Below are 13,544 nucleotides of genomic sequence, written 5' to 3' on the forward strand. Positions count from 1 at the left end.
ACTTTCAGTACTCCACAGCTACTGAAAGTGTTATATCTGATTGATGATAAAAGCCAATTTCTGCTATCTCATATAAAACAGCATCTCATTTTAAGTATAGTCCCACTGAAATCAGAAAGACATCCTGTGAAATAATTGGTTGTCAACAGTGAATAAAGGTGGCAGGAGATAGGTCAATGTTTACATATTTGTTTATAGCACGTGGTTGGAGAGGGTACTGCCATTTACTACTGATGTTACATTCATCTGATCTGCTGTACATGTGGTTCTGTATCAGGTAAGCCAAGTCACTGGCTTTAAAATCCTTTGTTAAAACTAGCTTGATTTGATTTAATCTTTATTTACTTGAAAAAACATTGATTTTTCTTTAGTCTGGAACTTATATTTTCTTGCCAAACTCTGCAGTGCTCTGAACTGGGCTTGCTGTTAAAACACCCTTTTGTAAAATAAAGTTGTGGTTAAAAAAATAATTACATGGAGGTTACCTGGAGACTTCACAACATGACATTCGCTCTGTAAAAATACTGTGTGAGAAGTAAACAGCAATGCAAGAAGAAAAATGTCCTTTTAAAAAGCACAAGCCTGCTACACAAGATAAGCAGAGGGGATAATGAATGTTATATACCCCGAAAATTATTTATTTTAGAACATTTGTATGTCAGAGAGGGGAAAAAAAGTAAATTAATAGAACAGTGTAATTTATGTACACAAAGCCATAGTTGTTTCCCCTGTTAAAAGGAAAACTAACTCAAATTTTCTCACTTGTGTTCCTTTACAAAGAGAAGCATCACCGTGCAGGCTAGGAAGAGTCATATATTGCCAGGTGATGTGGGATTTTATTTTGGTGGTTCTCAGATTTGTTGGGATTGTCAGTTAACCAGTAGGTAGTGATGAGTTACTAGGTTTTATTTAGTTTACCAAGAATTCATTCTGTAAAAAGCAGGAATAACAGTGAAATTAAACTTGACCAGTAATATATCTGTGGATGCCCAGAAGAGGGAATTTATAGGATAAGAATGTTTGTCCAACTGCCTATTACATTCAGTCCTTAACATCTTGTTGGTGCCAAGGGTTTTCAGTGGTGTGACACTTGACTGCTAAGGATTGGAGAGCAATCCCAAACTCATTCCAAACACCAGTGCCAGAGACCAATTAATTGCATTTTTCCAGACCTTCATAAAACAAACCTCCTTAGGTTGTTGTAACCTTGTTCTTCCAAACTTCTTCCAGTCAATGCCTGTGGAATTTGACCTCATAGTATTAAGAACTGGTTAAGTCAATCAGTTGCTTTGTTTTGTTTTGTTCTGATACAATTTTGTTTTTCATTAATTAACCTCCTTTGTTTTCATGGGACAGGACATGTGGTCCTACCAGATGTATCTAGACTCTACACACACAAATCCATAATTTCAAAGGCTCACAAACTAAAAACCTCTGATCTTGTCGATTCAGAAAAAGGAAATTACACAGCTGCACTTTCACCTGCACAGGCAGTCTGAAAGTGCAAATAGAGGAGGCATTGTAAAAAACAAAATTATGTAAACCTTGAATTCTTCACTCAGAAGTGACCTTTTCTAAAAGCTTTTTCTGGAGTTCTTCTCCCTGCTTGTCCTTGAGATCTCCTCCCTGTCACCAGAGAGAGAGGCTGTTGCTTTCTGTCCTCAGTGCAGAAAGGGAGTGACAACTTTATGAAGAAATTATTTTGCCTTATCTTTTGTTGCATAATAAAATATCCAGAATAAGCTGGGAGTGTCAATTCTTTGTTGGCTATTCAGATGTTTAACCTTAAGAAAGTTAAAATTCTGTCTGATGAATCCTACAATTAATGAAATACATGTAACAAAGAACAAGCATTATGAAACTTCCCTAGTACCTTACATTTCATTTAAGGGACAAAGTTTTTAAGAGTGTTTTGTTTTGTTTTGGTGCCTGAACACTTCACTCAAATGGAGGAATGTGAGCCTAGATTAAGATAAAATAGAACATGCAGAGCTGTGCCACATTTATGGCAGAAGCATCAGACCTAGTTGGAAACTAAACTTCTTTCACATAAAAGAAGGATAAAATAAGCAGATGAACCCCAAAACAGGGCTGATACACAAGGTGTGTGATAGGCAGCTGTAGAATTTAAAGGTCATCCCTAAACATGAAGCATATTTACCCTTTTAGCCAGAATGCTGTGGCCTTGTTCAGGTAACAAACCCTTGAAATTTCACTGTTAGCTGTCTATTTTGACTTACATTGCTAATTTGAATGCCTGGTGATTATGTGGTGTTATGATATCAATTGAAAGGTCAATGAATTCAGGAATTCCCTTCTTGTATCTTATATGACAGCATTTTTGTGGTTTTTAAACAATAATTGGATAATTGATTACTTTCCATAACACATAAAACAATTAGGGAATAAAACAATAACATACACAGAGAGATATGGTGTACTTGCTATGGGTTTTAAAAACATAAGATTAGTGAATAAAAAAAAAAACAACAACAACCAAGGCCCCCCCATTTTGAACAACACCTTTGATCTATTTCATATACTGAATAAGGCAAACAAAAAAAATATGAAGATCTCCATTCTGCATTAAAAAATTTCAACTGCATTAAAAAATTTCAACTGCATTAAAAAATTTCAACTGCATTAAAAAAAGTGTAAAAGGGTTAAATATGCATGCAGACAGATATGGAGAAATGTATCAAAACAGTATTTATAAATATTTACTCCAGTTCTAGAGGGGTGTTTTGTTTGACCCTTTTCATACTGCTTTTATTTGCAAACTGTAAATATTTACAGGAACAAGTTTTTACTTGTAAGGATTCTTGGGGAATGACCATGTTTCTGTAGACACTTACTCACAGGAGAAGAAAGGCATTAATTTATGGACATATGTATTTTTTATGTGATTGCCCATTGGAATGGGCTGCCCAGGGAGGTGATGGAGTCGCCGTTGCTGGAGACATTCAAGAGAAGACTGGATGACACACTTAGTGCCATGGTCTAGTTGATTGCTTAGGGCTGGGTGATCTTGGAGTTCTCTTCCAACGTGGTTGATTCTATGATTGTTCTCTTTACAGTCAATATACCAGAACCAGAAGCAACACCATGTGACGATGATGACTAATCATATACAGCAAATTTTGAGTAGCTATAGGAAAGAATTCTAAGTCTGCAATTACTCACATTCACTGTCCATTAAAAAATTAAAAATAGCAAATTTATAGAATTTAAAATAATGAAAAGTACATTAGCAATCAATGGGTTGTTTTTATCCTAATGATTTAATAATTTTAAGGACTTGGTCCTCTTAGAGCACTGGCTTTGGCAAAAGTATGAAAAATTCTGAAATTCTGAGTTCACATGATTTATTGTATGAAGGTCTAATGTGAAATCAATTTTATAAAGAAAGTGAGCAATTTGTGATTCACTATTTTAGTTCACCTTTGAAGTTTGAATTATGTTTACACTTGAACAGTGTCATTCTTAAATTGCAGTTCTTTTCTTAGAGTTTTTATATGTGTTACTTAAGAACTTGAACTTCCAAGTTAAACTTTCCAGATCAGATCTAACTAAGCATTTAAAGTGTGTCCTTTAAATATGAACAATCACTGGGTCCGTGGTTTCTTGCCTTTTTTTTTTTTTTTTTTAATTCTTCCTAGGAATACAATTTTAAAATTGTCCCAGCTTTTGTTTGTTTGTGATTTTAAGTTTATGATTCTAGTGTTTGACCTTTGTGAGTACAGCCCTGAATAATGTTTTCTGCTGTTGTTGTTCTTTATTATCTGCATGTTTTTGTACATAAATAAAACTAATAAAGTACTTGTAGTGTTTTTTGTGTGTTTTTGTTCTCCATGCAACATCCATTCCTTAGAAAATGAAATGCAAAAACAAGTGCCACTCATATACTAATAACAAGAATCATTACAAAAATAAATTGTATGAAATTATGACATAATTAAATATTTTTATTGATTTGGTTTGTCTCAGATATCTCTTATTTTCTTTGGCCTGATTCATCTGCTTACCTACTAAAATATTATTTGAGATGAAATCTATTAAAATCTGCAACATTACAAATGCTCTTCAAAGCTGAAGGTATTTCACAAGGCTGGTTTTTTCATACAACATATTTCAGCTTCTAATTCTTAAACTCCAATAGTAAAACCAGACAGAACTGAAGAGAGGGAGGAACACTCAAGAGAGAGTTGAACTTTAAATATTTCATCAACAAACAGATCTCTGAAAATGAGATATAAAAGTTACTTCTTGATAGCAAGAATGAGACCTGAATGAGGCATATATATAATAGAGTAAACAAACACACTAACACAAAGATATTTTTCTAACTATTCCTGTCTCATTATCAATGTTCAGTGTAAACTTTAATGTCTCAGTAGGCTAATAAAGTTCTTTGATGAGAAAAGAGGATTTTCCATCCCCAGAGGGGATGGACACACTCACACCACCAGCATATGTATCCAAGAGCTATTATAAGTCAGACATTTCTAGATAAAAATATACCACTAAAAGAACTAGCAATTCTGACTGTCATGTTTTAAACGTTTCTAAACTAATTTTGTATGTCTTATGTTAGTAATAATCAATATTAATTACAATAATCCACTAAAATTACTCATCACTTTAAATTCTGAAATGTTTGTGGCATATATTTACAAAGTCAAAATGAATTTGATTTACATTGATAACTTAGTTGATATTTATGCCAGGTAAATGACCTGTTGAACAGTGCTATTTGAAATGCTGCAAGAGTGTTGCTGTTGTGGCAGACTTGTAGTTGTAAACAGAGTAGAGCCTTTATTGCTTTTAACAATACATATTTATATGCTTTCTATGCTATTGAAGCTACTTCTAATTGGTTAAGAAGGTTTTTTTAATATTCATATTGTTTATTGCCATATCACTATGGTTATTGCTATTTATGTCAAGCTACACAAAGGTAAAATTCAACCTTTTTATCTCACAGTTTCCCAGGTGCTCTTCATTCTTGCAAAATATCTATCTCTCTTCTGCTCAGGGACTTTCCAAGACTTTTGGATAAACAGTAATCTGTCCAAGGTTAATTTCTTCTTTCTCAGGCAAGGAATCCATGGACCCACTGTAGTTTCCCACACAAGAGCACAGCCTGACCTCAGTGCCAGGGAAAATCATGGAGCAAATTGTCTTGGGGGCAATCACTGCGCACCCGAAGGATGTCCAAGGAATCAGGTCCAGCCAACATGGATTTAGGAAGGGCAGGTCCTGCCTCACCAACCTGATCTCCTTCTATGATCAGGTGACCACCTGGTGGATGTGGGGCAGGCTGTGAATGTAGTCTACCTGGACTTCAGCAACGCCTTTGACACCGTCCCCCACAGCAAACTCCTGGCCAAGCTGTCAGCCTGTGGCTTGGACAGGTGCACTCTGTGCTGGTTTAGGAACTGGCTGGAGGGCTGAGCCCAGAGAGTGGTGGTGAATGGTGCCACATCCAGCTGGCAGCCTGTCACTAGTGGTGTCCCCCAGGGATCAGTGCTGGGCCCCATCCTGTTCAATATCTTTATTGATGATCTGGATGAGGGGATTGAGTCAATCATCAGTAAATTTGCAGATGACACCAAGCTGGGAGCAGGCGTTGATCTGTTAGAAGGTAGAAGAGCTCTGCAGAGGGACCTTGACAGGCTGGACAGATGGGCAGAGTCCAACAGGATGGCATTCAACAAGTCCAAGTGTCGGATGCTCCACTTTGGCCACAACAACCCCATGCAGAGCTACAGGCTGGGGAGAGAGTGGCTGGAGAGCAGCCAGGTGGAAAGGGACCTGGGGGTACTGGTTGACAGGTGCCTGAACATGAGCCAGCAGTGTGCCCAGGTGGCTAAGAGAGCCAATGGCATCCTGGCCTGCATCAGGCATAGTGTGGCCAGCAGGAGCAGGGAGGTCATTGTACCTCTGTACACAGCACTGGTTAGGCCACATCTTGAGTACTGTGTCCAGTTCTGGGCCCCTCAGTTTAGGAAAGATGTTGAATTGCTGGAGCATGTCCAGAGAAGGGCAACGAGGCTGGTGAGAGGCCTTGAGCACAAGCCCTATGAGGAGAGGCTGAGGGAGCTGGGACTGTTTAGGCTGGAGAAGCGGAGGCTTAGGGGAGACCTCATTGCTGTCTACAACTACCTGAAGGGAGGTTGTAGCCAGGAGGGGTTTGGTCTCTTCTCCCAGGCAACCAGCACCAGAACAAGAGGACACAGTCTCAAGCTGCGTCAGGGGAAGTTTAGGCTGGAGGTGAGGAGAAAGTTCTTCACAGAGAGAGTGGTTGGCCATTGGAATGGGCTGCCCAGGGAGGTGGTGGAATCATCATCCCTGGAGGTGCTCAAGAGGGGATTGGACGTGGCACTTGGTGCCATGGCTTAGATAGTCATGAGGTTTAGGGTGACAGGTTGGACTCGATGATCTTTGAGGTCTCTTCCAGCCTTCTTGATTCTTCTTGATTCTTTATAGTTTTCTATAGGAAGAGACATTGCAAGTACCTCGTAAGTGCTTTCCTCCAGCCATTGAAGGGTAGCAAAACTCTCTATTGTCAATGGCAAACACTAGAATAATAAATTATGTATCTGTGCCAAAACACACCTGTCATTTTTTAAGGGCCAGTCTGGAAGTTTTCAAAAAGTTTGAAAGAAGAGAGGAAGAATGCAAACATAGCTACTAGTGTACCTAGCATTTGCACCAAGAACTTAGTTATGATTCTTGTACAAAGTTTAAAGAGGTGACAGCTTTAAGAAGAAATATTTATGGTGTACTTGTCAATAAAAGTGATTAATGAAAGAAGAACACACAATTCTGTGATTGCACAAGGTAGAGAACATAGAAACAAAGTGGTTTCCTTGAACTTTTCTAGTGTTGGCTGAATGTTTTGAGTGACCTTGCAAGTAAAATCACCCCAAATATTTCTAATTCATGATGACCACAAGATACAGAAAACAAGTCTTTTTCTAAGATGAACAATATAAATTTCTCATCAGCTCTGCTTAAGAAGATAAACAAGCAGAGAGATGCCTATTGGCTTCAGAGAAGTTATGATCCCTGAATACACATAAATCTGTGTGACCTACGTTGAGCCTCTTCAAGAAAACTGACCTTCCATCAGCTTCCTCTGACTCTTGTTCTCAGTATTGCTTTCATGGAGTACCTGTATTATCTGCAAATAGAATTTCTCACCCTCAGACCACTCAGCCATATAGTAACTTGTGTTTTCAGAGTTCTTGGCATCCAGAACATTTGGGGTGCTAGAATGTGACAAAAGTACTAGAAATTCCTTAAGAGACAAAAAGGATACTTCTTTTTGTCTAGCATATGGAAGAATCCAGCTTTAGTAACACAGATTTTTGTAAAATGTGACTGTTCTGCCATGCAATAGTCTGTAATATCTTGTAAATTTGTCATTATGTAATTTAAATTTATAAATAGATTTTGAGCTGACATTTATCACAAATTATTCTTTTATAACCCCTGAACCTGAACACACAGGTTTGGGCACAGCTTTTAGTAGCTGGAATCCTTCATGATTATTGTTAAAAGTGCCCTACAGAACACTTAGGAAGAGGTTAAGCACTCCAGTACAAGTTATATACTCACTCTTGACTTCCAAATAGCGTCATTGTATTGAAACAAAGTAACTTAATGTTTATTTTTTGTGGTTTTTTTTTTTATTTGTTGTTGCTTTGGTTTGTTTGTTTTGATGTTGTTTGGTTTGTTTTTTTAACTACTGCTCTGCTTGCACAGTTTTTATTGATTAAATATTGAAATGTGTTAATGACTTTCACTTTGATAAATCATCTTATTACGAGTATATAACTACATCATCTGGCATAGGCAAAAAAATCATGGTAATATGAATACTCCAAAAGTACTTACATTTTGAAATTTTAGAAAATTACATATATCTTGAAAGTCAACATTGTGCAGACAGAGTAAAAACCTGTAAGAGAAAGCAGATTCTGAAGACAGAGGAATGTCCTGTAAATACTGGCATTTCTTTCACAGTTGTTCATACTGTATTATGATCAGAAACTGTGAAAACCCTAATATTTCTTTTAAGGCCTTGTTACAGGTCAAAAATTAGTTTAAAATGTGTTAAAATAATTTTGATAAAATTTGGACTCAGCAAAAGCGGCATACCCTGAATCCTTTAGCTAAGAGTGACATGAGACAAAACTACAAGTCAGGAGACTTTCAGGAGACTTCATATATTGTGCTTTTGTGTGATGACTATTTAGATTTACAAAGAAGTGATCTCTGAAAGAAGATGAAAATCTTGGCTGTGGGAAATGGAGGAAGACCGCCAGAGACCACAGAGCTGTGTGGAAACAAATGCTCAGGGATGGACAGGGACTTTGGGAAGTAATACATGAGGCTTCCACTTGTGAGCAGGAACATAGTAAGAACCAACACGACTTTCTGTCCAACATTCCTGGAGCAGCAGTGACCTACCTGCAGGAAAGGGATGTCAAATTGAACATAATGCTGGAGGAGAGGGAGGTAAGAAGGGATGGAAGCAGGGAGGAGAAAAAGAAGGAGGGAGGAAGAAACGGAGGGAGGGAAAGAGTGAGTAAAAGTGTAGTAAAAGCTCTAATCTGCTTGGTTTTTAAATAAATCTCAGGCTCTCCATGCACTCTGAATTGCCACTTGCTCTGTCCTCACATTACAGATCCTTAGTGCAGTTAATCTCACCTAACTAGACATCTACCTTGTATTTATTTTCAGTAGGTTAAAACTGATGTGGTCAGATTTCCCTGTTCCTCTCTAGTGACTGTTCAAAACAACTGGTTCACGTATGTCTGATGGGAGACAGAACAATTACACCCTCGATGATATAATTTCTCATTCAAATATATGAAATTGATGATCTTTCTAGCATTTAAACTTCTCACAGGCTGACAGACAGGGCATCTGACCCTTCGTGAAATTTATTAATTTCCACCTAGAATGAAAATTAAGAACTTTTCAGATCTTTAGTGCAGACAATTTTCTTAAAAATTAGTGCCTGCCAGTAATTTGAAATATGGTCAGATATATAGTATCTGGACCTAGGGGTTCTAGTGAACAACAAGCTGACCATGATCCAGCACTGAAGCAGAGGAATTAATTTCTGCATGAAGAACTACTTGTTTGTAAGATGGGGAAAATTAGGCTGCTTTGAGCTAGTCCAAAAATCATCTTGAAATAAATGACAATCTTTCCATTTATTTTGGTGAATTAACAATACACTCTAAAGCAGTGCAGATTTTAATTCAGTGTTCTGTTTGGTTTGGAAGGTAGTTTTATAATAATATAAATGGGAATTCAGACTTGATTTAGGGTTTCCAAGAAGTAGTAATTGGCTCTGAGGGCTCACACTTTTAATATTTCTGTCTTTTTCCCTTCAGTCAACAGTGTAGATTAGCTAGCATTAAAATTTCATACTACTAGAATGTTCTTGGAAAACTCAAAGAGAAAAAAAAAAAAACTTTCACATTGACAAGTAACAGTGCTGTTGACTCAGTAAGTGGGACTCGAAGCTCTTGTTTAACACCAACTCAGAGATTAGGCTTTTGAAAGGAACTCATACATAAGATGATATTTCTTTGGTGGTTTATGACCTTTATCACAAAGAAACAAGACTGTAATCATTGGTAATATCCTAAATGACTTAAGGGCTTAATGCTAATTTTATGAGATGCTTCAGAGGACTATCCTTTAAATAGTGAATAAATGAAAGTAAATGACACAATATGCTTTAACTCTTGCAGGAATCCCTATTCTGGTTATGGCTGGGAGAGAATTCGTTTTCCTCCTAACAGTTAACTCAGTGCTGTGTTTTGGATTTAGTCTGAGAGTAACACTGGTATGTTGGTTGTTGCTAAGTAATTATCCTAAGTTACGGATTTTTCAGCTTCACATGCCCTGCCAGTAAGCAGATGTAAAAGAAGCTGGGAGGGAGCGTAGATAGAACAGCTGACCTGAACTAACCAAAGGGATACTCCGCACCACAGAATATCTTGCTCAGTATATAAACTGGGGGGAGTTGGCTGGGATGGGTGGATCACTTGGGGATTGATCAGTGGGTGGTGAGCAATATGTAACTTGCCTTTTCTTGTCTTATTTCTCTCATTTTTTGGGAGTTATATTCATTTTCATTATTTTTATTACTGTTATTACACTTTTTATTATTATTGTTATTTGTCTACTTTTGTTTCTTGTAGTTATTAAACTGTTCCTAACTCCCAAGTGCCTATGTGGTACTTAGCTGCTGTCTGGGGTTAGAGCACAGCAAACCTGCTTGAATAGATGTGCTCAGAGTCTGGAATAAGGCCCCAAAGATTTTATCACAGAGCCAGTTATATTCTGAAGCAACCAGGACATGAATTTCATTATGATGGAAAGAAAATTTCCTGACTTTCTCTGGGATTTGTAGTGAGCTATGCAGAGGTGTTCCAGCCCTTGGACCATCTTTGTGGACCTCCTCTGGATTTGCTCCAAGAGCTCTGTGTTCTTCTTAGAATGGGAACACCAGAAGTGGATGCAATATTCAACGTGGAGTCTCGCAAGAGTGGGTAAAGGGGAAGAATCATCTCTCTTGACCTGCTGGCCACAGTCCTCTTGATGCAGCCTAGGATGCACTTTGCCTATTGGGTTGCATGAGTACAGTGCTGGCCCATGTTGAGCTTCTCATCAATCAATACACCTAAGTCTCTTTCTTCCAAGCTATTTTCAACACACTCTGCACTCAGCCTGTATTTGTGCCTGGGATTAGCTTGACCCAGATGCAGGACCATGCACTTTTGTTGAACCTCATGAGGTTGGCACTGGCCCTTTACTCAAGCCTGTCAAGATCCTTCTGGATAGAATCTCTTCCCTCAAGTGAGTCCACAGCACCACACAGTTCGGTGTCACCAGCAAACTTGCTGAGTGTGCACTTGATGTCACTGTCCATGTCACTGACACTGATGTTAAATAGCACTGGACCTAGTACAGATCCCTGAGACACTCCACTTGTCACTGGCCTCCATGAGGACATTGTTTTAATGTTTTTATGTTTTAATGGTTTTATTGTTGGACTCGATGATCTCGAGGATCTTTTCCAATGAAAACAAGTCTATGAATCTGTGATAATATCTCTCTGTAGCATTCAACTTTAGGCCAACGAATGTCTGTTCATTTATATGAGTTATGTAAATTCCTATAGATCAAAGGCAGATATAACTAAAGTATTTTTGTCAAAAAGCAGGCAAACTGGGTCAGTGTTAAAAACTTCTTCAGCTATAGTTTATTTCAAACTATTTTCTTCTGGTGTAGCTTTTGCTCTAGACCTTCCAAACTGCAAGATCTTTATGAGATTGTTTACAGGTTGATGCCATTTCAGAGGAAAGTATAGTACATAGGAGCTCATACAGAGAGATTATAAAGACAGCTGAATAGGTAACTAGCATATTAAGTTGTATTGGGCTTGGTAGCAAGATTTTGGCTGGAAAGGTAGCTTCTATGAGAAACTGCTGGAAGTTGCCAGCTGGCTCCAAGGTGGACACACCACTGGCTAAGGCTACACCAATCAGAGATCGTGGCAGCAATTCCATGATATTTAAGAAGGTGGAAAAAACCCAAACAAGCAAACTGCACAACTGTAGCTGGAAGACAAGAGACAATATCAGAGAAACAGCACTGCAGACAATGAGGTCAATGAATAAGGAGGTGGAGGAGGTGTTCCAGGCAGCCGAGCAGAGGAAACCATGGTGAAGACCATGGTGAAGCAGGCTGTTCTTATACAGCCCATGTACATCTACTGTGTAGCACATATCCACCTGCAGCCTATGGAGGACCCCATGCTGGAGCATATGGATACACCTGAAGAAGTCTGTGACCCCCTGGGGACCCATGCTGGAGCAGTTTGTTCCTGAAGGACTTCACCCCTTGGGAAGGGTCTGTGCTGGAGCAGCTCATGAGGAACTCGTAGAGAAATTGGGAAGAGGTGAGAGGTGGGGAAAGATGTTTCAACATTTGATTTTATTTCTTATTATCCTGCACAGGTTTTATTACAAATAAATTTATTTCCCTAAGTTAAGTCTGTCTTGCTTGTGATGATAGCTAGCGAGTAATCTCCCTGTCCTTATCTCGACCCACAAGCCTTTTGTCATATTTTTCTTGCCTGTCCAGCTGAAAAGGGAGAGTGATAGAGTGGCTTGGTAGGCATTTGGTGTCCAGCTGGGGTCAATCCACTACATAAGTAAAGGAATCCAGACTCAGCCTTCCCACAGAACCAACATTTACCTTCTTTCCTGTTCTCTAACTCATGAAAAATCATTCCCTTGTGGAAGTGGATTTTTTGACATAATCCTCTCTTTCTCATAATTCAAAATGGTGTTAGGCATTCATTAGGATAAGGCAATCAAGTCTATATAAATTATGTGAGTTAAATAATTTCCCCCAAGCTTGTAGATCTACAATAAATAGTTTGATGAAATACAAATCCCAAAACTTTTCAAATGAATAAAATAATTCTTTACAAGAGACAGAAATTTCTGATCAACTCAGAATGAGCATCACATATTGCAAGACTGATCAAAGAGACAGCAGCAAGTAAAATATCTGCCCTTTAAAATAGAAAGTTCTTTAATGCAAAGATATTTAAATTAGAAGGTTTCTGAGCTCATTCTGTAAAATATCACTGCATAACTTGAAAATTTACAAAATAAATTAAGAGTGTAGTTAGGATGCAAAGTAGTGAAAAAATTCCATAAAATATAACTTGAAAGAGAAGCATTAGATTTTTGGGCTTTATTAAAAAAAAAGCAATACAAAATGAACAGAAGGGAAAAAATGAGAACCCATAGCAATGAATGGGCACATATAATGGAACAAGTAGTAACTTGACTTTAATGCCTGTCTTTAAGCTAGCGTGTGACTCATGGTATGGTGGTTCAAGAATTTGCACAGCTTTTACAATGTGAAGAGCCAATGTAAAGGTTTTATTTTAGTGCCCTTGTATAAATGATCTCTTTCAAGGATAGCAACTTGAAAAAAAAGATGCAAAATGTCCAAAGATTTGATGTTCTTTTTATGTTTTTTTCAATGCAAGACAAAGAATGAGAGAAGGGACAAAAGAGGGAATATTAAACCAGCTTCTAGATTTATATTCATGTAGTAGCTCCATAGATGTGTCTAGTCTGAAGTCTGAAGAGTGGAAAAACCTAACCAAAGAGAATTCAGTTCTCAGCAGAATCACAGAAACGTTCAGGTTGGAAAAGACCCTCAGGATCACCAAGTCCAACCAATAACTCTTCTCTACAATGTTCACTCATAAATCATATCCCCACACACCACATCTGAATGACTTTTAAACACATCCAGGGCTGGTGACTCAATCACCTCCCTGGGCAGCACATTCCAATGCCTGACCACTCTTTCCATGAAAAATTTTTTCTTAATGTCCAGTCTAAACCTACCCAGTCACAGCTTGAGGCCATTCCCTCTTGTTCTAACACTAATTACCTGCGAGAAGAGACCAGCACCAGCCTCTCCAC

Source organism: Indicator indicator, chromosome 1 (genome assembly GCF_027791375.1).
Source record: "Indicator indicator isolate 239-I01 chromosome 1, UM_Iind_1.1, whole genome shotgun sequence".
In the NCBI taxonomy this organism is placed as follows: Eukaryota; Metazoa; Chordata; class Aves; order Piciformes; family Indicatoridae; genus Indicator; species Indicator indicator.